Source organism: Acinonyx jubatus, chromosome E3 (genome assembly GCF_027475565.1).
Source record: "Acinonyx jubatus isolate Ajub_Pintada_27869175 chromosome E3, VMU_Ajub_asm_v1.0, whole genome shotgun sequence".
Lineage (NCBI taxonomy): Eukaryota > Metazoa > Chordata > Mammalia > Carnivora > Felidae > Acinonyx > Acinonyx jubatus.
Window position 1 is genome coordinate 15,544,177 of NC_069398.1, and position 25,790 is coordinate 15,569,966.

Here is a 25,790-nt window from a genome sequence, read left to right on the forward strand (position 1 = left end):
CGTCTTGTTTGGCGTGAATACCATTCAAAACATGAAATGGCAACATTTCAAGATTGAGGGATTTGGGGGCGCCAGGCTGGCTCAGTCAGTAGAGCACATGACTCTTAATCTCGGGATGGAAAGTTCAAGCCCCACACTGGGCAGGGAGCCTATTTAAAAAAATAAAATAATGAACAGATCTGGTAGCAGGGGATCGGCGTTCCTGAGTAGCGACTGCCTCTCTTTGCATGAGGCAGGCACTCTCCTGCTGGCCGTCCATCTTCTCTTTTAATTACCTGGGCTCTTCAGGCATTTGAGCTTGTGTTCCTGGGTCCCCTGTTTTAATCGTTCACAATATGCCCACAACCGATCCCTGAAGCTGAGTCCTGGCCATCCTGGAGATTCTATAGCTGTGTTCAAGCTTCTCTGCATTTCTGACTCTCCCATATCCTAGATTCCATTTCTGGTTTATGGTTTTGCTCTCATTTTATGGATGGGACTTCACAGCTGCTGTCTCTGAATTGGACTCTTAGTTCTTCCCAAAGTCTCTGGCCTTAGTAAACCCCCAGTGTCTTCCCATTCCAGGCCAGTTCGGTAGGTAAAATATTCTGCTTGAATTTAGCTCCTTGGGACTTAAGTGTTGTCTGCTAGGTTGGTTGGTGTCTGGGTTGAGTCTGCTGTGGGTCCACCACAAGGCAAAATTCAGACAAGGAACCTATTAAGGGAGGACTCGTGTAAATCTAAGACCCTACCCTTGGTGGATGTCCCCGGGGAGAGACCTGAACCAGGCATCCAAGTGGTTTTTGATATAGTGCTGCTGGAAGATAAGCCACCTGGGAAGCTCATCTCAGATGGAGTCCTGCTATCTGGTTTTGATAAGCGTTGCCTAAAGGGGCCCAGGGGAGACAGCAAGTAAGGCAAACAAGGAGTTGGGTGACAAACTGGGCTCCAGCTGGGGCCCAGAAAGAAAAAGGTTTTATTGGATGATAAGGTTGAAGGATAGAGTCTGTGTTCAGGAAGCCAACCTCCCCAAAATCTCTTAGTGAAGCTACTTGCTACCATTATGGGGCAACCCAACACAGATCGACAGGGGGTAATAGTATCACAGATCCTCTTCCGTTTTAAAGTGTCAGATTTTTATAGACATTGTCATTTTTATGCCAGAAGCAGATTGAGAGGGATCTCAGACATCATCTGGTAATATCCTCCAAATTTTTACTGTGTATTTTATTGTATATTTATAGTGTAACTTGTAAGACTGGTGCATGTAAATTCTCTAAAAGTTGAAAAGTTGAAAAACCCCTGTGATAACAGTGATACCATTTTCACGTTCCTTCCTTCCAGCATGTTTTCAATGCAAATACATGTATATACATATTTATTTGTTTATTTTCCAAAAAAGTAATCATACTGTATTTAGATTTGTATTTTGTGCTTATTCCCAGGATGTATGAACATTTTCTTATGTTATTAAATATTCTTTGTTTTATGTATTATTTTTGAGAGCGAGAGAGGGAGAGAAAGAGAGAGAGAGTGTTATGCCCAGAATTCGTGATCCCCAAAGACCACTAGGGAGCCGAGTCCGATGCAAAAGCAAAGAGCCTTTATTCGAGCTAGCTCGAGCTCAATCCCCTACCTGCACCGACGCAGCGGTGAGATACCAGGGAAAGAGAGCGAGTTTCAAAAGGACAAAGGTTTTATTGGGGCCTGGGGCAGTTGGTGAGGTAATGGCTATGGCCTCAGCCGATTGGCTGGGGAAGGGTCCTGGGGAAGGGTCGAGTCCTGTTAGGCAGGTGAGGGGGGGGGTTACTCAAGGGGAGGAGGTGTGGTCAAGGTGAAGGACACAGAACAAGATGGAGTCGGCTGGCGTAGGCCCGCCCTTTCATTCCCCCCTTGTCATGTAGCTTAGGGACCCAATCATGGGACCGGCTGCATTTATGGTGACAAGAGGAACAGAGTTTGGAGGTTTACGCAAAGTTCTGGGAACCAAGTGTCCCTGGGGTGGCTCTGGGACGTCTGATTAAGTATTGTCCCCGAGCTGGTGTCTATGATCTGCCAGGTGATGTTTTGGGGGGTGTGGGGACTCCCGGCAGCATGAGCAATGACAAGCAGAGTTAACAGAGTTACCAATATTAGGTAGGTCAAATGCGCTGTAGCTTGAGCTTGAGCGGGTTGTGTTGGTCCCGAATGATGGCCCATCGCGTGACAACGTCCTTCCGGATCGAGGAGGGGTCCGCTGGCTGAGCGTGGGTGTGATGGACCCAGGTCGCGATGCCGTCTACCTTGAGAGCGGTGGGGGTTGTCAACACCACGATGTAGGGTCCCTTCCAGCGCGGCTCGAGAGTCTCTCGGTGGTGCCTCTTGACGTAGACCCAGTCTCCCGGCCTGTACTGATGAGGTGTCGGGGTCGGGCCAGCCTCGTAGATGGCACGGAGGCGCGGCCAAATGTCCTCGTGCGCCCTCTGGAGCCCGCTCAAGGAAAGAAAAAGTTCTTGATCTTTAAACTCAGCAATAAGTTCAGCTCGAAGGCTGGGAATAACAGGGGGTGGCCTGCCAAACATGATCTCGTAGGGAGTAAAACCCAGAGTGTAAGGAGTGTTTCTAACCCGGTAAAGGGCGTATGGTAGGAGAGTCACCCAGTCCCCGCCAGTCTCCATGGTTAATTTGGTAAGGGTCTCTTTTAGGGTTCTATTCATTCTTTCTACCTGTCCTGAGCTCTGGGGCCTATAAGCACAATGTAATTTCCAGTTTGCCCCCACCGCCTTGGCTACTGCCTGTGTTACCTGCGAGATAAAAGCTGGTCCCTTGTCTGATCCTACCATGGCAGGAAAACCATACCTGAGTAAGATGTCTTCTAGTAGCTTCTTAGCCACCGTCTGAGCCGTTTCATGCTTGGTTGGGTAGGCCTCCACCCAGCCAGAGAAGGTGTCTGTAAATACCAGGTCCTCGTGTAGAGCCTCGTTGAAGATGGTGGGTGAATTTTTGAATTCCTGAGGTAGCCGTGTCCAGGTGAGTTGCCCACTGGAGCCCTCCTCCGGATCATGCCACTCGAAGGCGAACAAGGGTTGGCTCTGGGGTGCCAGTGGCAGACTGAAGAAGGCGTCCTTTAAATCTAGTACAGTATACCAGACCCTGGAGGGCGCTAAGGAGCTCAAGAGAGTATACGGGTTGGGAACAGTTGGGTGTATGTCCGCGACCCTCTTATTTACTTCCCGGAGGTCTTGTACCGGTCGGTAGTCATTTGTGTGAGGCTTTTTGACCGGCAGTAAGGGGGTGTTCCAGGCAGACTGGCAAGGAACTAGTACCCCTAGGCTTCGTAGTCTCCGGATGTGTGGCTGGATCCCCTTCCAGGCCTCTTGAGACATGGGGTATTGTTTGATCCTTACCGGACTCTCTCCTGGCTTGAGCTCTACCAGGACTGGGGTCCTGTGAGCGGCTAGTCCCATCCCCCCTGTCTCTGCCCAAACTGAGGGGAATTCTCGTAGCCATCTGTCTATATTATCCTCTCTCGGGAGCGCCTCCTGGTGGAGGAGGTATTCATCCTCCAGTTTCATGGTCAGGACCTGGATGGGGTGGCCCTTGCCATCGGTGACCTGAGGCCCCCCTTGTCTGAAAGTTATCTGAGCTCCAATCTTGGTCAGTAAGTCCCGTCCTAACAGCGGGTAGGGGCATTCTGGTATTACCATAAAGGAGTGGGATACCCGGCCCGTTCCCAAATCTACTGTTCTTCGGGTAGTCCATGAATACTGGCTCATACCAGTTGCCCCTTGTACCCAGGACTTCTTGCTGGCTAGTTTTCCTTGTGGGGTGCGGAGGACCGAATGTTGTGCTCCGGTGTCGACAAGGAAGTCAATAGGGGTCCCCTCCACTTTAAGAGTTACCCTGGGTTCGGGGAGAGGGTCCAAACTCTGACTCCCCTAATCACTTAGTTCATCCAGCTCTAGGACTTTTACTCGATCAGTCTTGCTTCCCTTCCCGCCAGCTCTTTTTGGACAATCTCGGGCCCAATGCCCTATCTCCTTGCAGTATGCGCACTGATCCTTCTGCAGCCTCTGCTTCCCCCCCTTGGTGCTTTTACCTTTTCTTGTGTCGTCTGCCAGCTGCTGGAGACGGCGGTCTCGTTCCTCGGGGAAGTCAGCAGTGGTAGCTAGTAGTATTCTGGCCAGGTCTCGAGTCTGCTTACTGCTGGCAGCCGCCATGGCGCGAGCCTGCTTGTCCTCAGGAGGCTCCCGGTTATTATATACCTTTTCGGCTACCACCAGTAAGTCCTGCAGACTTTTTTCTCCTAGTCTATCTATTTTCTGTAATTTTTTCCTAATGTCTATGGCCGATTGGTTTACAAAGGCCATGAGAACAGCTGCCTTGCTTTCTGGAGCCTCTGGATCCATGGGGGTGTAGGTACGGAATGCCTCCATGATCCGTTCTAAAAAGGCAGCCGGAGATTCATCTTTTCCCTGTTGTACATTTCCTACCTTGGCCAAATTGGTTGGCTTTCTAGCAGCCATTCGGAGACCCCCCATTAGAGTCTGGCGGTAGACCCGGAGCCTCTCCTTACCTTCTGCCGTGTTGAAGTCCCACTGGGGCCGAGTTAAGGGGAAGGAGGCATCTATCTGAGCCTGGTTGGTGGTGGGATTCCCATCTGCGCCTGGAACTAGTTTTCGGGCCCCACTGAGGATTCTTTCTCTTTCTTCAGTCGTGAACAGGACCTGCAAAAGCTGCTGGCAATCATCCCACGTGGGCTGATGGGTAAAAAGAACAGAGTCTAATAAATCAATAAGCCCTGCTGGTTTCTCAGAAAACTTAGGATTCTGAGCTTTCCAATTGTAGAGGTCACTAGTGGCGAAAGGCCAATAGTGATGGGGCTGATTCCCCTCCACGTCTGGGGGTCCGGTGGCTCGCAGGGGCAGAATAGTGGAGTCAGCGGCGGAGGCGGATTGCCCCCTCTGAGCCCTTTGTCTGGTAAAGGGCAGGCTTCCCCCTGGAGCGTTTCCGCCTCCCGCTCTCGGAACAGCGTCTGCCTCCCCTGGAGGGGGAGGATGGTGTTCTTCCGGCATCCTAGAGGGGTTATACGGGGGAGGAAAAATTAATTCTTCTTCAGTACCCCCCTGTAGGACAGGGTAGAGGGGTGCTGAAGGCTGGGTAAAGTGATCAATCATAATACTTAGAGGAGTAGTCTGAGTCTGTCCCATAACGTCCGTCCAGCAAGTCCACAGAACAAAACAGAGAAACACAAAAACAGACAAACAGAGGGCCCCTAGAAAGTCTTCCAACTCCATGGAAGCAAAACTGCAAGCTAGCTTAGACCTTTGAGGGGATTCCACGTCCCTCCAAAACTGATGAGGGGATTCCACGTCCCTCCAAAACCGATGAGGGGATTCCACGTCCCTCCAAAGACGACGGCCTCACGCCGACCAGCGGGAGCGACCCGCCTCGTCTCAGACCTTTGAGGGGATTCCACGTCCCTCCAGAAGGGAGAATCGGAACGTCTTCCGAAACTCCCGGCCCGTGGTCCTCCAGTGCGTCCACTTAGACCGCGTCGGGCACTACCAGAATTCCAGAAATGAGCTCACACAGAAAAGACAGAACAAACAGACACTAACCGTGGCCAGTCAGGCTCTCCGGGTCGGGGGTCCCTCAGGGTCTTGGGGATCCCGGACGAGCCCCCAAATGTTATGCCCAGAATTCGTGATCCCCAAAGACCACTAGGGAGCCGAGTCCGATGCAAAAGCAAAGAGCCTTTATTCGAGCTAGCTCGAGCTCAATCCCCTACCTGCACCGACGCAGCGGTGAGATACCAGGGAAAGAGAGCGAGTTTCAAAAGGACAAAGGTTTTATTGGGGCCTGGGGGCAGTTGGTGAGGTAATGGCTATGGCCTCAGCCGATTGGCTGGGGAAGGGTCCTGGGGAAGGGTCGAGTCCTGTTAGGCAGGTGAGGGGGGGGGTTACTCAAGGGGAGGAGGTGTGGTCAAGGTGAAGGACACAGAACAAGATGGAGTCGGCTGGCGTAGGCCCGCCCTTTCAAGAGAGCACACTAGCAGGGGAGGGTCAGAGAGAGAGGGAGACACAGAATCCAAAGACCGGCTCCAGGCCGGCTACCTGAGGTAGCTACCTCAGAAGGTAGCTGTCAGCACAGAGCCCGATGTGGGGCTCGAACTCACAAACAGTGAGATCATGACCTGAGCTGAAGTCGGACACTTTACCAACTGAGCCACCCAGGCGCCCCTTAAATATTCTTTAACATATATTTTAATTGTTTTATATTTCATCATCTAGATCTAAAGTAATATATTTGATCAGGCCCTTATCTTTAGATATTTGGATTATATTCAGTTTTTTTCACTAATAAAAATAACACTGGGATGGGACTCTATCATAAATCTTTGACTTTCTGAATATTTCTTCAGATTAAATTCCTAGAAGAGGAATGAATGAACTCTTATGGGTGCTAAGATTTTTCTTCCAGTTAATTTGCTTGGATTTTCTAGGTAGATAATGCAAATAATGAAAAACGTTGCCATTTCCTCTTCAACAATTGCGTCCTTTATTTATTTATGTTTCTTGTCTTATTGCATTGGCCATACATTTAGAGTGATATTAAATAATTAGGGTCATAGTGGGCATACTACTTTGTTTCAATTTTTAATGGAAAAGCCTCTCGTGTTACCCTGCTACATTTCATATGCTTATATTTTATTTAGGAATTTTGCATTTATATTCATAGATAAAATTGGTCTGTGCTTTTCTTTCTTTATGCTTTTTTGTCAAGTTTTGTGATAGGGTTATGCTAGCTTTGTAAAATATAATAGGTTTTTCTTCTGCAGAGACATTTTCTGTGTCAGGAGGAGATAGCAATTTCCAACAGGCAAACACGCTGGGTATTTGACAGGCCAGTCGGGTGGTTTTCTTTCAAAGATTCAGACAGAAGATACATAATTGAATTCCCACACTCAGCTCAAACTGGTTATCCTGTCAGGAAGCTGGCATGCAAAATGATGTGCGATTGCTTCAATTACAAGAATCGAAGCATTTAGACAATTCTCCCTCTTCTGTTTGAGATGCAGGCTTTGCCTCTGCGTCTGAAGCTGTCAGGAGTCCAATTTAGCCAATTCCAGGCTCGAGGTGTTTGCTGTGGACCACCGCTGGCCCTGTTGCTACAACGGTGCCGATGTGTCAATTGTCAGCCGTGTATAGAGACCTTGCGTCTGTTACACACTTTTTCCACCAGCCCCTTTGCTAGGATGCTTGTCAGTAGGTTGGTGGGAAAGCTGCTCGACAGTCACAGCTCATCTTTTTGAAGGATCCTCGGAGCCGACCCCAACACCCATCTTCTGGTGGCTCTCCAAATTCCAAGTCAGGTCTGCGAAGGATTGAACTCTGTTCATTGGCCCCGTGCAAATATTGGGGCAGCAGCAGAGATGAAAATGTGACCAGCGTAACTCACGGGTCATTATTCATGTTTTTCCCTAAATATCTCAGGAATCCATCCTTTTTTTTTTCCCCTTCCTCACCACCACCTCCAGGCCACCATCAGCTCTGGCCTCAATTGTTGCAAATAACACTAATCGGTCTTACTCTCTCTAGTCTTTGCCATACCCCAGTGCATCCGTCCTCTGGCCAACCATCGTGATATTCCTATAATACCAAAAAGCCAACCAGTATCCTGGTTTGGTTGCCTCTTTCTTAGAATTTCTGAATGATTCCTCAAGGATTTCAGATAAAGTTAGAACTTGGCACAGCTTATACAGTATGCGGTATTCTCCCCTACTTCCCTTTCTAGGCCAACTTTCTGCATTCCCTGCTTCGGTACTCTGGCTTTCCAGTGATTCTTTCTACTCTTCCTCTGTGCCACACCTCTCCCTTGCATATACTCTCTTTTGCTCGAACAACTACTACCTGGTTGACATCGACTTATCACTCACATGTCAGCTCAGACATCATTTGCCATGGATGTTTTCCCATCCCCTCTAGGTGGAGTTTGGTGACTCATTTTTCCTTCCTAGCACTTGTGTGGAGGCAGGTGTAACACTTCATTGCACTTGGATGCTTTCCAAGAGCACAGAGACCATGTTTGCTGTTTCTCCCACACTTAGTATTATCTCTCGGCATTATAGTAGGTGCTCAATAAATGTCTGTTAAATTAATCAATGGTTTTCTTGCCTCTTGGGGAGGCGTCTTCAATCACCAGTAAGAAACTCCATTTTCTGGCTAAGAAGGTGACCCCTAAGGGAGAAGAAAGTTGAGCCCAACTTTCACTCTCAAACCTGAGGGATAACTCCACAGGTATTGAATAAATAAATGAACAAAAAGGTAATGTGTATTGTGTTCAACGTCTGGCACCGTGCCATGGAAATGATCCTTCATCTGACATCAAAAGAGTGGTAAGTAAATCCTTTACTTCCTACTTATGTGATTTGAGCAAATGTCATCTCGATGTCATCATCGGAAACAAGGGACCGTAACCCCTGCTTGTGTCATAGGCTTACTGAAATGACATCTTTAAACACAATGTGTAAGTCACATAACCAAGATAGTGACACAGGTGGTTTCCAACTTCGGCCTTCCCCACAAGAAGACCAACTAGCAACTATCCACAGATAAGACAACAGACATCACCACTGCGAAAGCCCTAGAATCTGGAGGTGAGGCTGAAGCACCCCCCTAGACCACAGGGAAGGAGAAGGACCACATTTGAAAGGTGAGAAGGGTATTTACACTCTGACCACATCACCCTTCGCCCAGGCCTGCACAGCACCACACCAAAAGGGCCCCTCTGGGCCTACGGTTTTTCCAGTGGGAAAAACAAGAGCCCAAGGTAGAGGTGCAGCTTCCCCAGCATCGTGGAACACTTCCCAGGAGGCCCACTTGGGTCTCACTTCATGGGGATCACTGGCAGGGCTTGACTACTCGGAATCAGATAGAAACAGAGAAGGGAGATAGGACTTATAGCAACCAGTGTTCAGGTCTTAGTGGAATGCATTTCCGTTTGCAGTGGAACCCAAGCAGAGATCCCAGCCAGTGGTTTTGCTCATTTGCAGTCTAGCCGGTGATCCCTTCTGGTGGGGGAACTCATTTGGTAGTTGTGCCTGACATGAGCCCTCAATGAGCCATACTGGCCACGGGGCCCATTCTAGAGCCTCACCCAGATAGGGAAGTGAGTTTGCAGCCTCCGCCAATTGCTGAGTATAGCCTCCAGTGCTGCCATCCAGGAGGCCTTGCCAAAGGCTATGGAGCCCCTGGTTCAACCACACTTGGGGAGAAATCCGAGCCAGAAGCCCTGCCCAACTGTTAAGAATAGGCTTTGGCCCTGTCTAACCAGGGAGCTTTAAGAGTGACCTTGGGCAGCCTTGGAATCCAGCCTATAGTCCTGCCCTGCAGTGGAGCCCAGCCTATAAGCCTGCCTGATTGCAGAGCATAGCCTGTAATCTCGTCTGACAGCAAAGCTCTGTCTTCAGCCCTGTCTGAACACAGAGTCCAGCCAGTGGCACCATCTGGTGGGAGAGCACAGTCTGATACCGCATCCTACCAGGAATGATTGCCGACGCCAGCAACTTTACGTTTCAAGGAAATAGAAAAACAACCCCTAAGCCCAAAGTTAGTCGAAGGGAGGAGCTAATAAAGATTGGAACAGAAGTAAATGAACCTAGAGAATAGGAAAACAATAGAAACGATTAACAAAACTAAAAGTTGGTTTTTTGAAAAGAGACAAAATTGATAAATGCTTATCTAGACTAACCAAGAAAAAAAGAGAGAGAAGCCAATACATAAAATTATAAATGAAAATGAAGACATTCCAACTGATGCCACAGACATACAAAGGATCGTGAGACTACTATAAACAATTGTACGCCAACCAACTGGTGAATCTAGAAGAAACAGATATACAACATACCAAGACTGGATCAGGAAGAAATAAAAAAAAAAGTCTGAACAGACCAATATTATATAAGGAGGTTGAATCGTTAATCAAAAACCCCCACTAAAGAAAAGCCCAGGAGCCAGATGGTTTCACTGGTAAATTCTACCAATCATTTAACAAAGAATTAATAAAAATCTTTCTCAAATTCTTTTTAAAAAATAGAAGAGGAGGGAACACTTCTAAATTCACTTGATAGACCAAAATTACCCCGTTACCAAAGTTAGGTAAGAATGTTTCAAATAAAAACAAACAAACAAACAAAAGCCTATAGGCCAACATCCCTGATGAATATAGTTGTAAACATTTTCAACAAAATACTATTAAACTAAATTCAACAGCACATTAAAAAGATTATCCACCATGATCAAGTGGAATTCATCCCTGGGATGAAAGGATGGTTCAACATAGGGAAATTGATAAATGTGATACATCACAATTAAATGAAGGATAAAAATCATCTCAATAGATACAGAAAAAGCATTTGACAAAATTCAATAGCCATTCATTTTATACATTAAAAAGCCCCACCTAACTAACTGGGTATAGAAAGAACATACCTCATTCTAATAAAAGGCCCCATATGACAAGCCCACAGCTCACATCATACTCAATGGTGAAAGTGAAAGTTTTCCTCTAAGATCAGGAACAAAATAAAAGTGCCCACTCTCACTACTCCTGCTTAACATAGTACTGGAAGTCCTAGCCAGAAAATTAGGCAAGAAAAAGAAATAAAAGACATCCAAATCAGAAAGGAAGAAGTAAAATTGTCTGTTTGCAGAAGACATGATGTTATATACAGAAAATCCTAAACACTCCACCAAAAATCTCTTAGAACTGATAAACAAAGTCAGTAAAGTTGCGGGATACAAAATCAACATACAGAAATCAGGCTTTTTTCTATATTCTAAAAACGAATTATTTGAAAAAGAAATAAAGAAAATAATCTCACTTACAATAGCATCAAAAACAATAAAATGCTTAGGAATAAATTTAACCAAGGAAGTGAAAAATCTCTACACTGAAAATTATAAGACATCGATGAAAAACATTGAAAGACATCTCTTATTCATGGATTGAAAAAAATTAATGTCATCCAAGTATCCATACTACCCAAAGTCATCTATAGATTTTATGCAAACCCTATGAATATTCCAATGACGTATTTTGTAGAAATAGAAAAAAAAATCCTAAAATCAGTATGGAACCACAAAAGAACCTGAATAGCCAGAGCAATCCTGAAAAAGAAGAACAAAGCTGGAGGCATCACACTTCCTGATTTAAAACTATATTAAAAGCTATAGTAATCAAAACAGTGTGGTACTGGCATAAAAACGGGCACATAGACCAGTGGAACAGAATCAAGAGCCTATATATAAACCCACGAATATATGGTCAAGTAATATTTGACAAGGCATTATACTAAGTGAAACAAATCAGACAGACAATGATAAAACTGCATGACCTCACTTATATGTGGAATCTAAAAACCCCGGTTCATAGAACAGATTGGTGGTTGCCAGGGGCAGGGGTATGTGGGAGAAATGGATGCAAGTGATATGGGGGCCAAGAGCAGGGACACCCCAAAATGTGCCACTTTGGCAAGTTGTTTATTTTGAATTGAAGTTACTTAAGGACCAGCCGGTGCAAGAAAAGCATTGTGACTCCCCTCTGTCTCCACAAAGCAGGATACAAACCTCCCATTGGAAAAATACCTCCCCTCCCTCCACTGCCCCCCACCGCTCCCCGTACCAGGAGGTAAAGATATTTCCTTTTCGTGGGAGATAGGGAATTCGGAGCCAAGAAGGCTGTATAAACAAACCTTGTTACTTTTACCGATTTTCTACCCTAGCCCCAATTCTATTTAGCATTCCTGACTAATTGAAGCTCCCAAGCATAAGTTTTCTCTTTCCTGTCAATTCCTCACAGATGTGCTGCCTCTTTGTCTAAAAAGTTTAAACACTGCCTGCCTTGGTCATTTCTTTGGATCTCAATTTCATTATTGGGCATCCATGCATATACAATTAAAAGTTTTTTTTTTCTTCTTCTGTTATTCTGTCTCATGTCAATTTGATTCTTTAAAAAATATTCATTTGTTTACTTCGACAGAGAGCAAGAGAGAGAGAGAGCGATGAAGGGGCAGAGAGAGAGGGAGAGAGAGGACCCCAAGCAAGCTCTGTGCTGTCAGTGCAGAGCCCTACTTGGGACTCAATCTCATGAACCATAAGATCATGACCTGAACCTAAATCAAGAGTTGGAGGCTTAACTGACTGAGCCACCCACGTGCCCCCCACTTTTTAAAAAATGTTTTAAATTTAATTCTAGAAGAAACTTGAAGGGCAAAGGGAAAAATTTTTTTCCTCCACAGTGGTCGAAGGGTACAAACTTCCAGTTACGAAATGTGTAAGTTATGGGGATGTAATACCTAGCGTGGTGACTATAGCTAACAATACTGTATTATTGTTGAAATACTTGAAAGCAGGTAGGGGAGTAGATCTTGAAAGTTCTCACCACACACACATACACAGAATGTAACTTTGTTGGGTGATGGATGTGTTCACTAACCGTATTGCAGCAATCAGAATTCACAATATATACATATTAACTCATTACATTATATACTTTAAACTTACACAATGTTATATGTCAATTACATCTCAATAAAACTAGAAAAAGAACATTTTTACTCCTTTGAAATTCGAACCATATGAAGGTAGTAACTATTAAAAATTTTAAAAATCAGACTTGAAGAAAAAAATTAAACACAATGTGTAAGATGTTAATTGCTATGAGATAATAGAATATATATATATATATATATATATATATATATATATATATATATAGGTCCCTGCCCCCAGTTCCTAGCACAGGATTCCTAAAACCCTTGTAAATTCCCAAGTGATAAGAGCACTAGGGACATCTTCTGTTCTCATGAAGTGACTCTGGGTGGGCTCCTGGATGGTCCCTGGATGGCGCTGGTCACCAGAAAGACCAAGCCATGATTAGAAGCTTGGAATTTTCAGCCCCACCCCCATCCTCCAGAGAGGAGAGTAGGGCTAGATATTGATTGATCATGCCTACATGCCTACATGCCTAATAATTGATCATGCCTACATGAGGAAGCCTTCATAAAATCCCAATAATATTGGGTTTGGGGGAGCATCCAGGTTGGGAACACAACCACACCAGGAGGAAGATGCACCGCAACTCCACAGAGACAGAAGCTCCTGCCCTTGGGACCCAGACTTTGACCTACGTATCTCTTCCACCTGGGTGTTCATCTATATCATTTACGACCAGGAGTGTCAGAAGTGAAGTGTTCTGTGTTAGTGGTAAAGGAGACACTCAAGGAAGAGAGTCATAGTCGGGAAGAACGAACTGGGGTTTTGCCTACACAGGAAGGGGAAAAAGCTGAATTTTTTCATTAGGATCATGTTATGAAAACGAGGTATTAACACACTAGGATGGCACGGTATAATAATCCCAACTGTCAATTGTTGAGTGCTTGCTGTGTTTGGGAACTTTCCATGCTTCATTTTACTTTATCTTCCTGGACATCCTCCTTAAAATATGCCTTCCTGGGGCACCTGGGTGGCTCAGCTGGTTAAGCGTCTGACTCTTGGTTTTGGCTCAGGTCATGATCTCACGATTCCTGAGATCGAGTCCCACATTGGGTTCTGAGCTGACAGATTCTCTCTGTCTCCCCCTCTCTCTCTGTCCCTCCCCCACTCACGCTCTCTCTCTTTCTCTCTCTTTCAAAGTAAATAAATAAACTTTTTTTTAAAAATGCCTTTCTTTTAAATAGGAGGTAATTGAGCCCCAGAGAGGTTAAGTAGCTTGTCCAAGGTCGCACAGCTGGCAAGCTTCAAATTCATACCGAAGCAGTGGAAAAGATGGCGGGAATTGGTCCCAGAAGACTTGGGTTCAAGGCTCGATTCCTTTATTTACTAGTGCTGCTATTTGGAGGTGTATTTCTTAAACCCCTGAGCCTCGATTTCCCAGCTGTCCGAAGGAGATAAAATATTTACCTCATAGAGTTGTTGTGAAGATTATAAATAGTTTTGCAATTTGATAGACTCTACACAGTCCGTGTCTTGCTTACCATATATCATTTTTCTAAAACCCGATAGAAGGCACAGTCATCTCAATGCTAATAACTTTGGTTCCCTCCTTGTCTTTTTGACCCTCTTTTCTGTTTGGGGGAGACCATATCGTGGTGTAAGAATGTGGTGTTAGACACTGAGGTACACCCATGTTCACGCACTGGCTCTGCCATCTACTGGCTTTGGGAGACTACTCAACCTCTGCGAGCCTCAGTCTCCTTCGCCCTAAAATGGGGCCAATAATGGGTCCTGTGTCCCAGGGTCGTTTGTGAGATGGGATAATGCATGTACGTTCTTTATCCGTTCGCAGTACCTCAGAGAGGCTTAACAAAGGACCCCCAAAGCGATACCTAGGTAAGGAATGACAACAGCACGTTATATATTATATACATTATAATGCGCTTTAATACGACCTAAACCAATTTTATTCTCAGATTGGCTCTTGACATTGATATTATGAGCTTCCCGTTTTCCGAATGAGGAAGCCATCGCGCAGAGGATTTTAGTAATTTTCCAGAGTTGCCCCGTTAGGGCTCATCTACACCCAGGAATTCTTACTTTGAGAGCAGGGTTTCCTCTACATCAGCACAGTTCTGGAGAATCAAAGAGAAGTGAAAGGCTCCCAGGGAAGACGGTAGGAAGAAGTGAGGTTCACCTGCAGCCACCAAGAAACAGTTAAGAGGTCATAGCTGCCCAAAGAGTTCAGCGCAGAGAGCAAGCAGGGGAATATTAGTTTCTTGAGAATGCTGAGAAACGTATTGAACCAGCGAAGCTGAGAGGGCAATAGCCCTATTAAATGACCTTTTCTCTCCTCTCACGTTCGCGCGCTGTGACCCAGACACAGCCGAATGGTTCGTGGATGTCCGCCTGGCAGTTTGCAGATACATACCTGGCCATCAACCCTGCTCCGTAAACCCCCATAACTGGGCAAGGTCAGACTAGAAAGGGAGGAATTTCAAGGATGCCCAAGCGACCCTTTGTACATTAGTCACAGTCACTACGTCCAGCTTCACGTATGGATTTTTCTAAGGCATTCTAAGGAGATCTTCACTCCCCGAAATTTAGGTGCTGGACCTCCTCCATGTTACAGGGTCTTTAGATATTGTTGGATATCAACGATCAGCGAAGTCGAGGGTCCTTTTATATATGATGGCTCAGAGGGATTGCGCTCTGTTCTCAGATTCCCCCCACCCCTAAGTGGTAGCATGGCATTTCACGCCCGCCTGCGAATTCACTTTTCATAGATGGAAGGGCAGGGGTTGACGCGCCGAATCCATTAGCGATGGTGCTGAGAGGTGGTAGCTCCTTAAGACGTGTCAGGCACAGGCTTCAGGGCCTGGTGCGAACTGTGACTCTCTGCTTCCTGGCTGGGACTTTGGGCAAGTGCATGAACCCTCTAAAGCTTCGCCCGAGAAATAGTGATACCGGGTTCATAAGGTTCTTCTAAATATGAAACGATTAATGTACCGCATCTGTCCTTAATCACCTAGCATCCCGTCACCTAAGCCACCAAACTGGCGGTCAGGATTCAGGCCGAGGAACCCAAGCTCTCTGGCGTCACAGTGGTTGATCATCATGAGCGCGAAGTATGAGCGGGGCTGGGAAGGTTTTCAGAGACGGGCTGGAGAGCGCGGTTACAATGCACGTGGCTTCTTAATACGTCAATGGCTCATTTATAGCGCTTTTGCTAAATGCCAGCACTTTCCTAAATACTTTATATGTAGTGACTTTTTTTTTTTCACCTTCACAGCTATCCTGTGAGGTGGGAGCCATTGTTAGCTCTGTTTCAGAGGTGAGGCACTGGCCCATGGGGATGAAAAGTGACACAAGTGGAGTCAAGCAGTGTCGTTTGGGAATCTACTAACCTACCATGTACCAACCATCATACTGAATTGCACCTACAATACTCACTAGAGCAGAATTTCCTAACTCCGGCACCATTGACATCTCGGGGCAGGTAATTCTTCACTGCGGGGGCTGCCCTGTGCATTAGGATGCTTAGCAGCATCTCTGGTCTCTACCCGCCAGATGCCGGTAGCACTACCCTCCCGCCCGTTGCGAAAACTATAAATGTCTCCAAACGTTATCACGTATTTCCTGGCGGTGGGGGTGCGTGCAAAATTGGCCTTTGTCTCTTGGCCCTGCCATAGGGTGGCGCCCTCTCCCACAGACTCTGGGTTAAGTCACGTGACTGTTTCCAGCAATGGGATACTAACAGGCTGGATGCACGCAGAGACTCGAAAAGTCCTCATCCACCAGGACCTGTCTTTTTGCTCCTCTTGGAAACCTGGGTTATCATGTGAACCAGCCCAGGCCAGCCTGCCAGACGATGAGATATTCATAGCTCGGCTGCCCCTGGCTGTCCTCGCTGACAGCCTGCCAATCCCAAACAGCTGGCAGCTGACCCTGGATGGATGAATGAGCTCCTCTAAGACCGGAAGAATTGCCCAGATGAGCATAACCCCAACTGCCAGCTCATACCCATGAATTAAGAAATGGCGGTTGCTTTAAGCCACCGTGTTTTGGAGTATTTTATCGAGGATACAGAAAAGGCTACGTTGGAACAATTCCCTTCTACGGATGAGGACGCGCGGGTTCCAAGAGGTTGAATCCGTTTCTGTGGCCACGCAGCCAGCACGTGATAGCACCGGGAAACAAGCTACTTCATCCCAGGTTCACAGTACTCGGGCATAAGTTGGGGAGACACGTTTGGTGGGACGAAGGACAGGAGTTAAACGAGACAAGGAGGGCAGAGTAGCTGGGGCAAGGCTCAGCTGGAGTTGAGGAAAGCCCTGGTGAGGGGGGTGCTCAGTTTCATGCTGTTCATTTTCCATTTAGTTATCGGGAAGGTCCTTTGAATGAGAGAGTCCTGTGGGGGCTGTCTTCACTGGTAGCAAGAGCCACGTCTGAGGTCACTGTTCCTCAGGAGGAAGGGGTTTGCAGATCTGAGGCAGGAAAAAAGGAAGGCACGGGGGAGCTGGTGGGGACCCAAGAATTCATCGAGGAAACTCCATGCGATTCCCTGTCAGCACTGCTGAAACTTTGCCTCCTGCCACCATTTGTTAAATTTCACCTTCCCCAGCATGTGAGGGCTCCTGAACTTCTCCCCTCCCAAACAACAGAACCTCTCCCAGCTTCCATTTTGGGGGTACTTTGGGAGATGGCAAGTCTACTCCCAGTCCTGGCATTTGCCCTGTGCTCTGCCACCTTTAAAGAGTGGACATACTCCTCTTGCTGAGCGTCCCTACATCTGATCAGGTGGCTGGTACCAGTGTGCGTGGTCGTTCTGAGATGTTATGCACGTGGCGGCGTTGTCCCTTCTTTCTCTTCTGCAGTGAATCCCAGGCCCCTGCTTACATAGGATGGGATCCAACTGTTTGGTCCTCTCTCTTTTTGATTCCACCCTCCCGTCTGGATCTGTTCATAGTAAGCGCTCAACAAATACTCGGCGCACTCCTTTGCTTCCGTACATACTTGATTGAAAGACCCAAGACTTAGGTTAGAACGTAACGGTGGGGTGGAGGCATCTTAGGAGGCCATTTTGGTATCTCGCTGTCGGAAAGTAGGCTCGTTTCCTGGATTTCGTGCAGACCTCAATTTTAACTCAATATATTCCATTGCCCCGTAATTCTTTATGTGTCTGTGTCTCTTCCAGACTATTTAGTTCCCTGAGTCTTTCAAACGGTATCTTTCTGATTTTGAATCCTTATTATCGAACCCAGGATCTAGACGGTGTAATATAGATAAATAAGAAGTATTTCTTGAACGAAGAAGTCTGCGTTTCCATCCAGGCCCCCTCCATCCTACTTGCGTGGCATTGAGAAGGAAATCTTTCTAAGACTTATTTTTCTCACCTAGACGCTGACGATAATCATGCCTGCCTGACAGGGTTCTTGTAAGAATGAAATGAAACAAAATATATAGAAGTCCCTGAGACTTTTGTAAACATTGAAAGAACATTATTTCCCTTCTTTTCACGTTAACCCATGTACAGAGGGGGGATGGGCACAGTGTTGTGTGGAAGGTACCAGATCATTGGGCTGGATCTTCTGCAATTTTACTCCAGATCTGCCTCATTTACATGCATCCATTCCCTCCAATAAGTGACTCGAGGGCCTGGTTTTCTCTTTTTGTTCTGTCAAGCACCAGCCTTCCCCAGGTGGTGTCTCTGCGATTAATGGCTACAGAAACACGAGGGCCGGGGCAGGCCGGTTTTTCTTGGCTTCTTTTTTGAGTTTGTAATCTTAGCTGTCATCCCCTTGGCTCCGAAGATTATTAAGCATTCCACAAGGAAGGCATTCTCTTTAAAATGGTTCTGAAACAGCCATGATTGAGGAAAGCCACTTCCCCTGCATTGCACAACCCCCCAAACCTCCCCCCGCCCCCTTGCCCGATATCTAGCCAAGAGTCATCCGTGACCTTGGCAAAGAGGAGGCATCTTGCCTCTTTCCAAGCTCAATTATCAGGAGATAACCTCTGTGAGTTGGTTAAATAGGATTTCTCTTTCTTTTCCATTCTTTTTTTTTTTTCTTTAGCTCCGCAGCAAAAGGCCTTGCTGGATACGGCAAGGACAAATATGTACCATGTTCGAGGCGAGCTTTCAGTTTTGTTGGGGAGAGAGATTGCGCACCAACCCGGAGATGTGTACACTCTGCCTTTGCACAGAGAACTTCAAAAATTGCTCTCCAGAGATTTGCTCAAAGGCTGCGAGGCCTGTTGGTTAACGTATAATGTACCATGTGCTTTTCTTCTTATAAATATTTTAACTCTCCTTTCGCTCTGGATCCCTTGTTTCAAAGCCAGGTTTCTTTTCCTTTCTTCCTAGACTTGTGCCTTCTCCCCAGCACCCCAAGCCGTTTTCCTCCTGCCCAAGGCTTGCATTCAGGTAAGTAAAACCAGCCTTCCTCTCTCTGCCCTCGCAGCCTCTTTCCACTGGGCAGCTGTTTGCGCTTTGAGGGAATTCTTCCATTTTAGTTTATGTTTTTATGCCACCTGCCACCCACCCCCAATGCTCAGGTCTTAAGCCCCTTTTTTTTTCTCTGAGAGTAATGTATATTATTTCTTCCTGTTGTGTCTGTGCTTTTATAGAATGTTAATTCAACCGACATTGATCGATGCTCTCTCCAGATCAACCTCTGTGCTAAGAGATGGTGACGTGTGGGAAGTTTTTTCCAGGAAGAACTCACAATCTGCAAATATGATGTTCTAAAAATTATCTATCTATCTATCTATCTATCTATCTATCTATCATCTATCACCTATCTATGTATCAATTATTTATCAATCATTATCTATCTACCTATCTATCAATTATCTATCTATCTATCCATCTATCCTATAGATACCTGTGTAGATCTCTCCCTATATCTGTCTAGATCTATCTACCTAGATAGAAAGATAGATAGAAATAAAGACATTGATACAGATTTACAGATAGATAGGTAGGTAGGTAGGTAGGTAGATAGATAGATAGATAGATAGATACTGTGCAAGGAAGCATAGAGGAAATCTAATAGAACTTTGCTCAAGACGTTGAGTAAGGGGATCATGAAAACCTTTTCTTTAGAGCTCTGTATGAATGTATGAATAGTTGATAGGTTTTATTCAGCTGTATTTGCAGAGGAAAGATATTCCAAGCAGAAGAAATAACATACAAATAGTTATAGAAACTTGTAAGAATGTAGCCTGTGATGTTGGAGAAGAATGGGAATGTGGCGTGGCTGAAGACCGGAGGAGATGATGATAAATCGAGCTGGCCAGATAACCAGGGCTCACACGGGGTCCTTCACATCAGACTGAAGAATAGAGCTTGGGCCTCGCCCTGTGGATTGTGAGGGGCTGTTGCGGGGTTTTGCCGTCGCGTAACCTGTTCAAATTAGGAAATTACTGTAAGTGACAGTGAAGAATGGATAAATTCAATAAGAAATTGGGGCAAGTTATTCCTTATCCTTTCCATTTGCCAAATCCTGGCCAAAATTTCCAACAAGTTCTTGAGAACAGGCCAGCACAAAATCAACCAGCCCACGTCCCAGAATCCCCCAGATCAAATGCAGACTACACTCCTCGTGAAAAGCCAGCAGCCCACCGTCACCAGCTCAGGACTGAACCAAGCGCACAGGTTGACTCCCAGGACCCGAGAGCCTTTATCCTGTTGACGTTCTGGCCTTGTGATCCTACTGTTATTTCCACCTCACTCACTCTGATTCTTGGTTACCGTCACATCGCAGTGATCTCTAACTGAAGACAAGACTTTTAATTCTTTGTTTCCCCAAATATTGTTATTGAAGTCCAGGAAATGTTGTTCAGGACTATCTCCTATCAGCCGGTGTTTAGGTGAGGGCTTCGGCTCTCCAGGAAGACAGGGTTACCCCCTCCTCTGGATACCCACAGTGTTTTCTGCAGACGAAAGTTACAGGATTTACCATAATGTACTTGTGGTTACGTCTTCGAGAAGCAGCACAGCGTCGTGATGAAGAACACGTCTAGAACCGGAAAGCGTGGCTTTGAACCTGGGCTGTCCTTTACTGTCTGGAGTGAGCTTGAGTAAGCACCTTACCCTTTGCCATAGCTTCCTTATCTGAACAATGAAAATGCTGTTACCTAACGTATGAAGTTTGTCGTGAGGAGATGATGAGGCCCTGTGTGTGAAGCACTTAGAACAGCAACAAACACACGATAAGCACCGGCAAAAGTTGTCATTGTTTCTTGAGTTGTCGGACTCTTCTAGTGCTTCCTGATCTCTGCCATGTGATGGTACACATGAACAATGGTGTGATTTCAAGGGCACATTGGGAGCAATGGAGGAGCCTGCCATGTGCTTTGACCACATGGAGGGACTTACCCACCCCGAGACCCTCCTGGCTGCCCCAGTGGCTGATGGGATTAAACTTTCTGCACACCTGTCACCGATTTGTGGGAGATTCTGACCTGGCAGACTGTGTTTATCAAAGACGGAGATGGAGATGAATGTTATTATCTTTGTATCCCATGTGCCTGGCACAATTTTTGTCAGAGTGCAGGTTCTTAATACATATTTCAACAAATTATGAAGGGAAGGCAAGGCGACCCTTCCTCTCTTTGCCACCTAAGGTGACGAGCTCTTCTCGTGGGAAGACCGTGTTCACTAGCTATATCTGTCTTTGTTATTTTCTGCCCAGGTCATGCATTTTGACATTCTAAAATTACTGTCACTTCTGCAAAATTACTTTGGGAGAAGGGACAAGAAGGCATCTTGGAAGATACATTGTTCCTGAGTACTTGGGGAGGTTGGAGGTCGGCAGAGTGTTTTTGCTCGGACCGCCGGGAAACGTGTGGTCATTCACAGGCTCTGAATCAGTCCCACTGGGCGGAAATGTTTATTTTTTAACAAGTGGCCCATTTGGTGGTGCATCCTTCAAAATGGAGAGAGGGAAGCCATTCTGTTCAGCTGTGGCAAGAAGCCAAAAGTAGGGCAAGAAGTTCTTGGAGTGAAAATTTTCACGGGAACCATACGCCTAGAGGTAAGAATGGATCCCAGATTCTAGTCTAGATAAGAAACTAAATCTTACTAATCGGTAGACTCCACTTTCTAAACTGTTCATTGGGAGATCGCAGTTCAAGATAGCTCAAGGAATTGAAATGGCCAAATAGATGTTAAAAAAATTTTTTTAATGTTTATTTATTTTGAGAGAGAGAGAGAGAGAGTACAAGTAGGGGAGGGGCAGAAAGAGAGGGAGTGCGTCACAGAACCCGAAGCAGGCTCCGAGCTGTCAGCACAGAGCCCGACACAGAGCTCGAATCCACGAACCACAAGATTATGACCTGAGCTGAAGTCTGACGCTCAACTGAACTGAGCCACCCAGGCACCCCATCTAATAAGTGTTTTAAAAAATGGGAGAAAATCTCTGTCAGTAACAGGAATCAAGGAAAAATGCTATTCGTGCTATTCATATGCTCAGATAAGGGCTTTCTACAAGACAGAGCAATGGTTCCCCAAATTTGTACCTTATCCAAATGACAAATTTAAAGTACCTTACTTTCTCCAGTACTCAAAACATTTTATTTATTTTAATCTTATCAAAAATTGCAAGAACAGTACCAAAAAAATGCCTGTATGCTCTTTATTCAAATTCACCTGTATCTTTGAAAAATAAAGATCACTTATTTTGAACTGTAAGTGATTAATTTCTGTGTCCAAAGGCATCTGGTTGTCTTTTGCACAGAACTCTTTGCCGTCGGATTTCGCAGTTGCTGGTAAGGAACTGAAACGCTCAGGCCTTAGGGCCTCCCTTTATCCATGAAATTGCAGAAGAAGCCGGCTGGGTGAGGAAGCTGCTTAAGGAGTCAGAAACCCTGGCGCAGACTTTTTCCTTTGCCAGTAGAGATGGCTGGTTCGAAAGAGGGATCGATTGATCTGTCTAAATTCCCAGGGAGTGCAGGTGACAGAAGGCATCACGATTCATTGGCTAGACATACCTGCTCTAGCTGCCAGGCCACAGTTGTCAATCCAAAGCACTTCTGAAAATGAGGCCAGAACCCACGTTAATGAAGCCTGATTGCCTCAGAATTATTGTTGGATTAATTAGCAGCTTTGCCAGTAGGTCCATTTGTCCAGGGTCAGTAACAATTTATGGGGAGTCACATTTAAATACTTTCATTCAATTCAACCAGCATTTCCTGTCCCCACACAGCACAGAGCCCCGGACAGGCCCAGTACAAGCAAAGGAACTAAACTAAGCATCAGATGGCGGGTTCTAGGGTCCCCTGTGCCATAATGTTCTGAGTGGAGAGAAGGGAGAGGGCCAAGGATTGCCATAGAGAAGGCTTAGGGAAGAAAATCTTCACATGGCTGACTTACTAAATCCAAGGGAAACAAAATGAATTTCAGAGCAATACTAGTCAAAACTGATATCTAGCTATCTGTATTGGGCAGTATCCTTTTTTTTTATTATTGTTTTATATTAGCTAGAAGTTATTGTCAAATTGGCTTTCATACAATACCCAGTGCTCATCCCGACAGGTGCCCTCCTCAATGCCCCTCATCCACTTTCTCCTCTCCCCCACCCCCCATCAACCCTCAGTTTGTTCTCAGAATTTAAGAGTCTTTTCTATATAGACAATATCCTTTTGATTGCAATTGACAGAAACCCAACACCAACCAGCTGAAACATCAAGTACAAAGATCAAAACAACAAACAAAGGAAACGTGATGACTTCTGTAACGGCAACATTCGATGGATTATCTCACATCAGGAATGGCTGGATCCAGGTGTCCAAATGATCCAGGTGCTTTGTTTTCTTCTATATATGCTTCCTTCTCAGGCCTTCTTATCATCATAGTTTGAGTTAACCTACCACCATTCCCACCACTAAAAGCAGACTCTGGGGGCGCCTGGGTGGCTCAGTCGGTTAAGCCTCCAACTTCTGCTCAGGCCATGATCTCATAGTTGGTGGGTTCAAGCCCGTCATCGGGCTTCGTGCTGACAGCTCGGAGCCTGGAGCCTGCTTCGGATTCTGTGTCTCCTCTCTCTGCCCCTCCCCCACGCGTGCTCTGTTTCTCTCTCTCAAAAATAAATTAAAAAAAAAAAAAAGCAGACTCTGGTGCAGGTAGTTTATTTGGGAGATGTAGTGACCATGCAAATGCACCACTCAGATCCGATGCTGCAGGAAGTACAGTTGCATCAGGATACACTTCCTGATCCACCATCACGTGCACGTGAAAGCCACGCTTCCCATAGGCTGCTCCCAGGAATGCCTGAGCACAGTCAGGCCACTGAAACCGGCCCACGCGTGTGGTAGATGCGGGACTCCCCTGACAGATGGCTTTGGCTGGAGAGCCCCTCCTTGGCCTGGCCAAACTTGTCTTGGAACTGCACCGCTGCCCATGGCTGCCTGCCTGGTTACCCCCTCCATCCTTCTCCCCTTCTCTCCCCGTTGCCAAACGAGACCCGCCTTCGCCAGCTCCTCCCCTGTTTGCCTTTACAAATACTTCTCCCAATAAACTCCTTGCATGTCTAATCTCATCTGGGCACCTGCTTCTCGGGGGCACCGAACTAACACAGGAGGTGACCCCAGGAAGTGATAGAGTAGGCAGTTAGTTAGAGGTGAGCTGGAGGCAACGGCAGTGATAAGTAGGTTACACATTAGAAGCTTGGGGGCACAGCATCCTGACTTTGTGGCTCTCAACATCCTGGCCTGATGGCTTCCAGCACCGCGGGATTGACAGACCAAGAGCTACAGGTGCAGAACACGCTCTCTTCTCTTCACCTCTGCCCTGCGGTAACCCCTAGACTCTTTATGATGCATCTGCATTGTGGTTTTACCCTCGCCGCCCGGCCCCCCAATGGAAGAAGGCTACCATGTCGGTTCTGGTACAAACCTTAAAGGGTCAAAAACTCCCCCTCCTGACCAGGGGGAGGAGTCCCCCAAATGATTGGAAGCAGCCTCTATTAGAGACCACCATGTCACCATGGCCATGACCCAAGACCCCTGCAGCCACAGGGCAGTTTCCACCTCTGGGCCTGCCCACCCTCCCGTCCTGAGAGCGTACTGTCCTTAACAAACTGCCGTATGCTAGCCGCTTTCCTTCCGGCTGTCTTTACGGGAACACAGATCCCTCCGCAGACCTTTTCTTGGGGAATCCAATAACCCAGACCTCCCTACACACAGCGCAGACTCTCCTGCCGGCAAGAGAAGCACAAGGGAGGAAACGGGGGAGGTGGGACTGAGGTGGGAGAAACGGCGATCCACGAGGCACTGGTGAGCCGGTGACCACTGTGGGGGAGTCACCCTGGGATGTTCTTAGAGACCGCGTAGGGCGCGCTCAGGACCATCCCATCAGAGAGCATCCCATCAGAGAGCAGGGGCACCCTAGCGTTAATCCGCTGCTTTCCGTTTCCTGTTGGCGAAGGTTGTCTGAGTGTTATCAGCTCTCTCTCACTTCAAGCTTGAGAGGAGGGTCCTGGGCGCCAGCGGAAGCCTTCAGGCAGAGAACAAGAGAAGCAGGTGCCTGAGCTGGGAACAGCCTGGCACCGCCGTAGCCGAACTCAGGTGGGCGTGGCGTCCGCAGCTTCTGCTACACTCGGGATGAACACAGCAGCTTGCAATCCCCGGTAGGATAACCATTCCAGAGAACGCTTCTTTCTCAGGAATTTCAGGCCCAGCCTTCTGATTGGCCAGGCTCGTGTCACATGACCACCCGTGAGCCAATCACTGTGCCTGCGGAAACGGAGTGTCTCGTCACCCTGGAAGGTACGAACAGGCCACGTCGCTGCCTCTCACGTAACAAGAATTGCGCCGGCGTGCCTCCCTGCAAGATGGGGGGCCTCTGACACCCCCCCCCCCACCGGCGGACGTCTTGGAAGACGGAGGAAGATTCTAGATGGCAGCACTACCCGTGTCCACTGAGGAGGTAGGTGCATGCAAGCTGGTGCCTGCAGACCTCGGTGTCCCATGCATTCTCCGGTGTCACCAGTTCACCCCAAAGCACGCTGGATGCAATTACTGGATGTCACTTCCTGGTGGGGAAGCATCGCTTTGCTACCCTCCATGCTGAGCTTTCGTCGGCTGAGCCTTCAATGGCGGGGTCCTCGCTGGCTCAGGGCACGGGGAGCCGGAGACCGCCAGGACCGCCTGCCTCCTCACTCTTGGACCCCCTTCCTCGCCAGCCCTGGAAGCGAGCCGGCAGCCTCGGAGACCATGCTGCGACAGCTTTAAACACTTCTTTTTTCAGCCACGGGCCCAGGCCATGTTTGTGTTCGGTTCGGGAGGTGGCCTCTGCCCCACGGCTCTGCGGTGGGGAAACAGGAGAGGTGT

At 46.9% G+C, this 25,790-nt stretch overlaps 2 long non-coding RNA genes across 5 annotated transcripts in view; one reads left to right on the forward strand and one right to left on the reverse strand.

Annotated features, from left to right (window-relative positions):
• LOC113596708 (uncharacterized) overlaps positions 1 to 25,293 on the forward strand; it is a 128,472-nt gene extending 103,179 nt beyond the window's left edge. For 2 of the 4 annotated variants that reach the window (XR_003417509.2, XR_008294462.1), the window contains 3 exons: positions 18,823 to 18,882; positions 20,449 to 20,540; positions 23,120 to 23,295. This is a non-coding gene — a long non-coding RNA (uncharacterized LOC113596708). Of the gene's footprint in view, positions 1 to 18,822; positions 18,883 to 20,448; positions 20,541 to 23,119; positions 23,296 to 25,123 lie in introns of those variants that run through there. The other 2 variants (XR_008294464.1, XR_008294463.1) reach the window with 2 other exon arrangements.
• On the reverse strand, positions 21,666 to 23,361 carry LOC128313572 (uncharacterized). The gene is made up of 2 exons (XR_008294465.1): positions 23,224 to 23,361; positions 21,666 to 22,493 (listed from the first exon to the last, which is right to left on the reverse strand). It is a non-coding gene; the product is annotated as an uncharacterized LOC128313572 (long non-coding RNA).
• Positions 25,294 to 25,790: the final 497 nt, after the last annotated feature.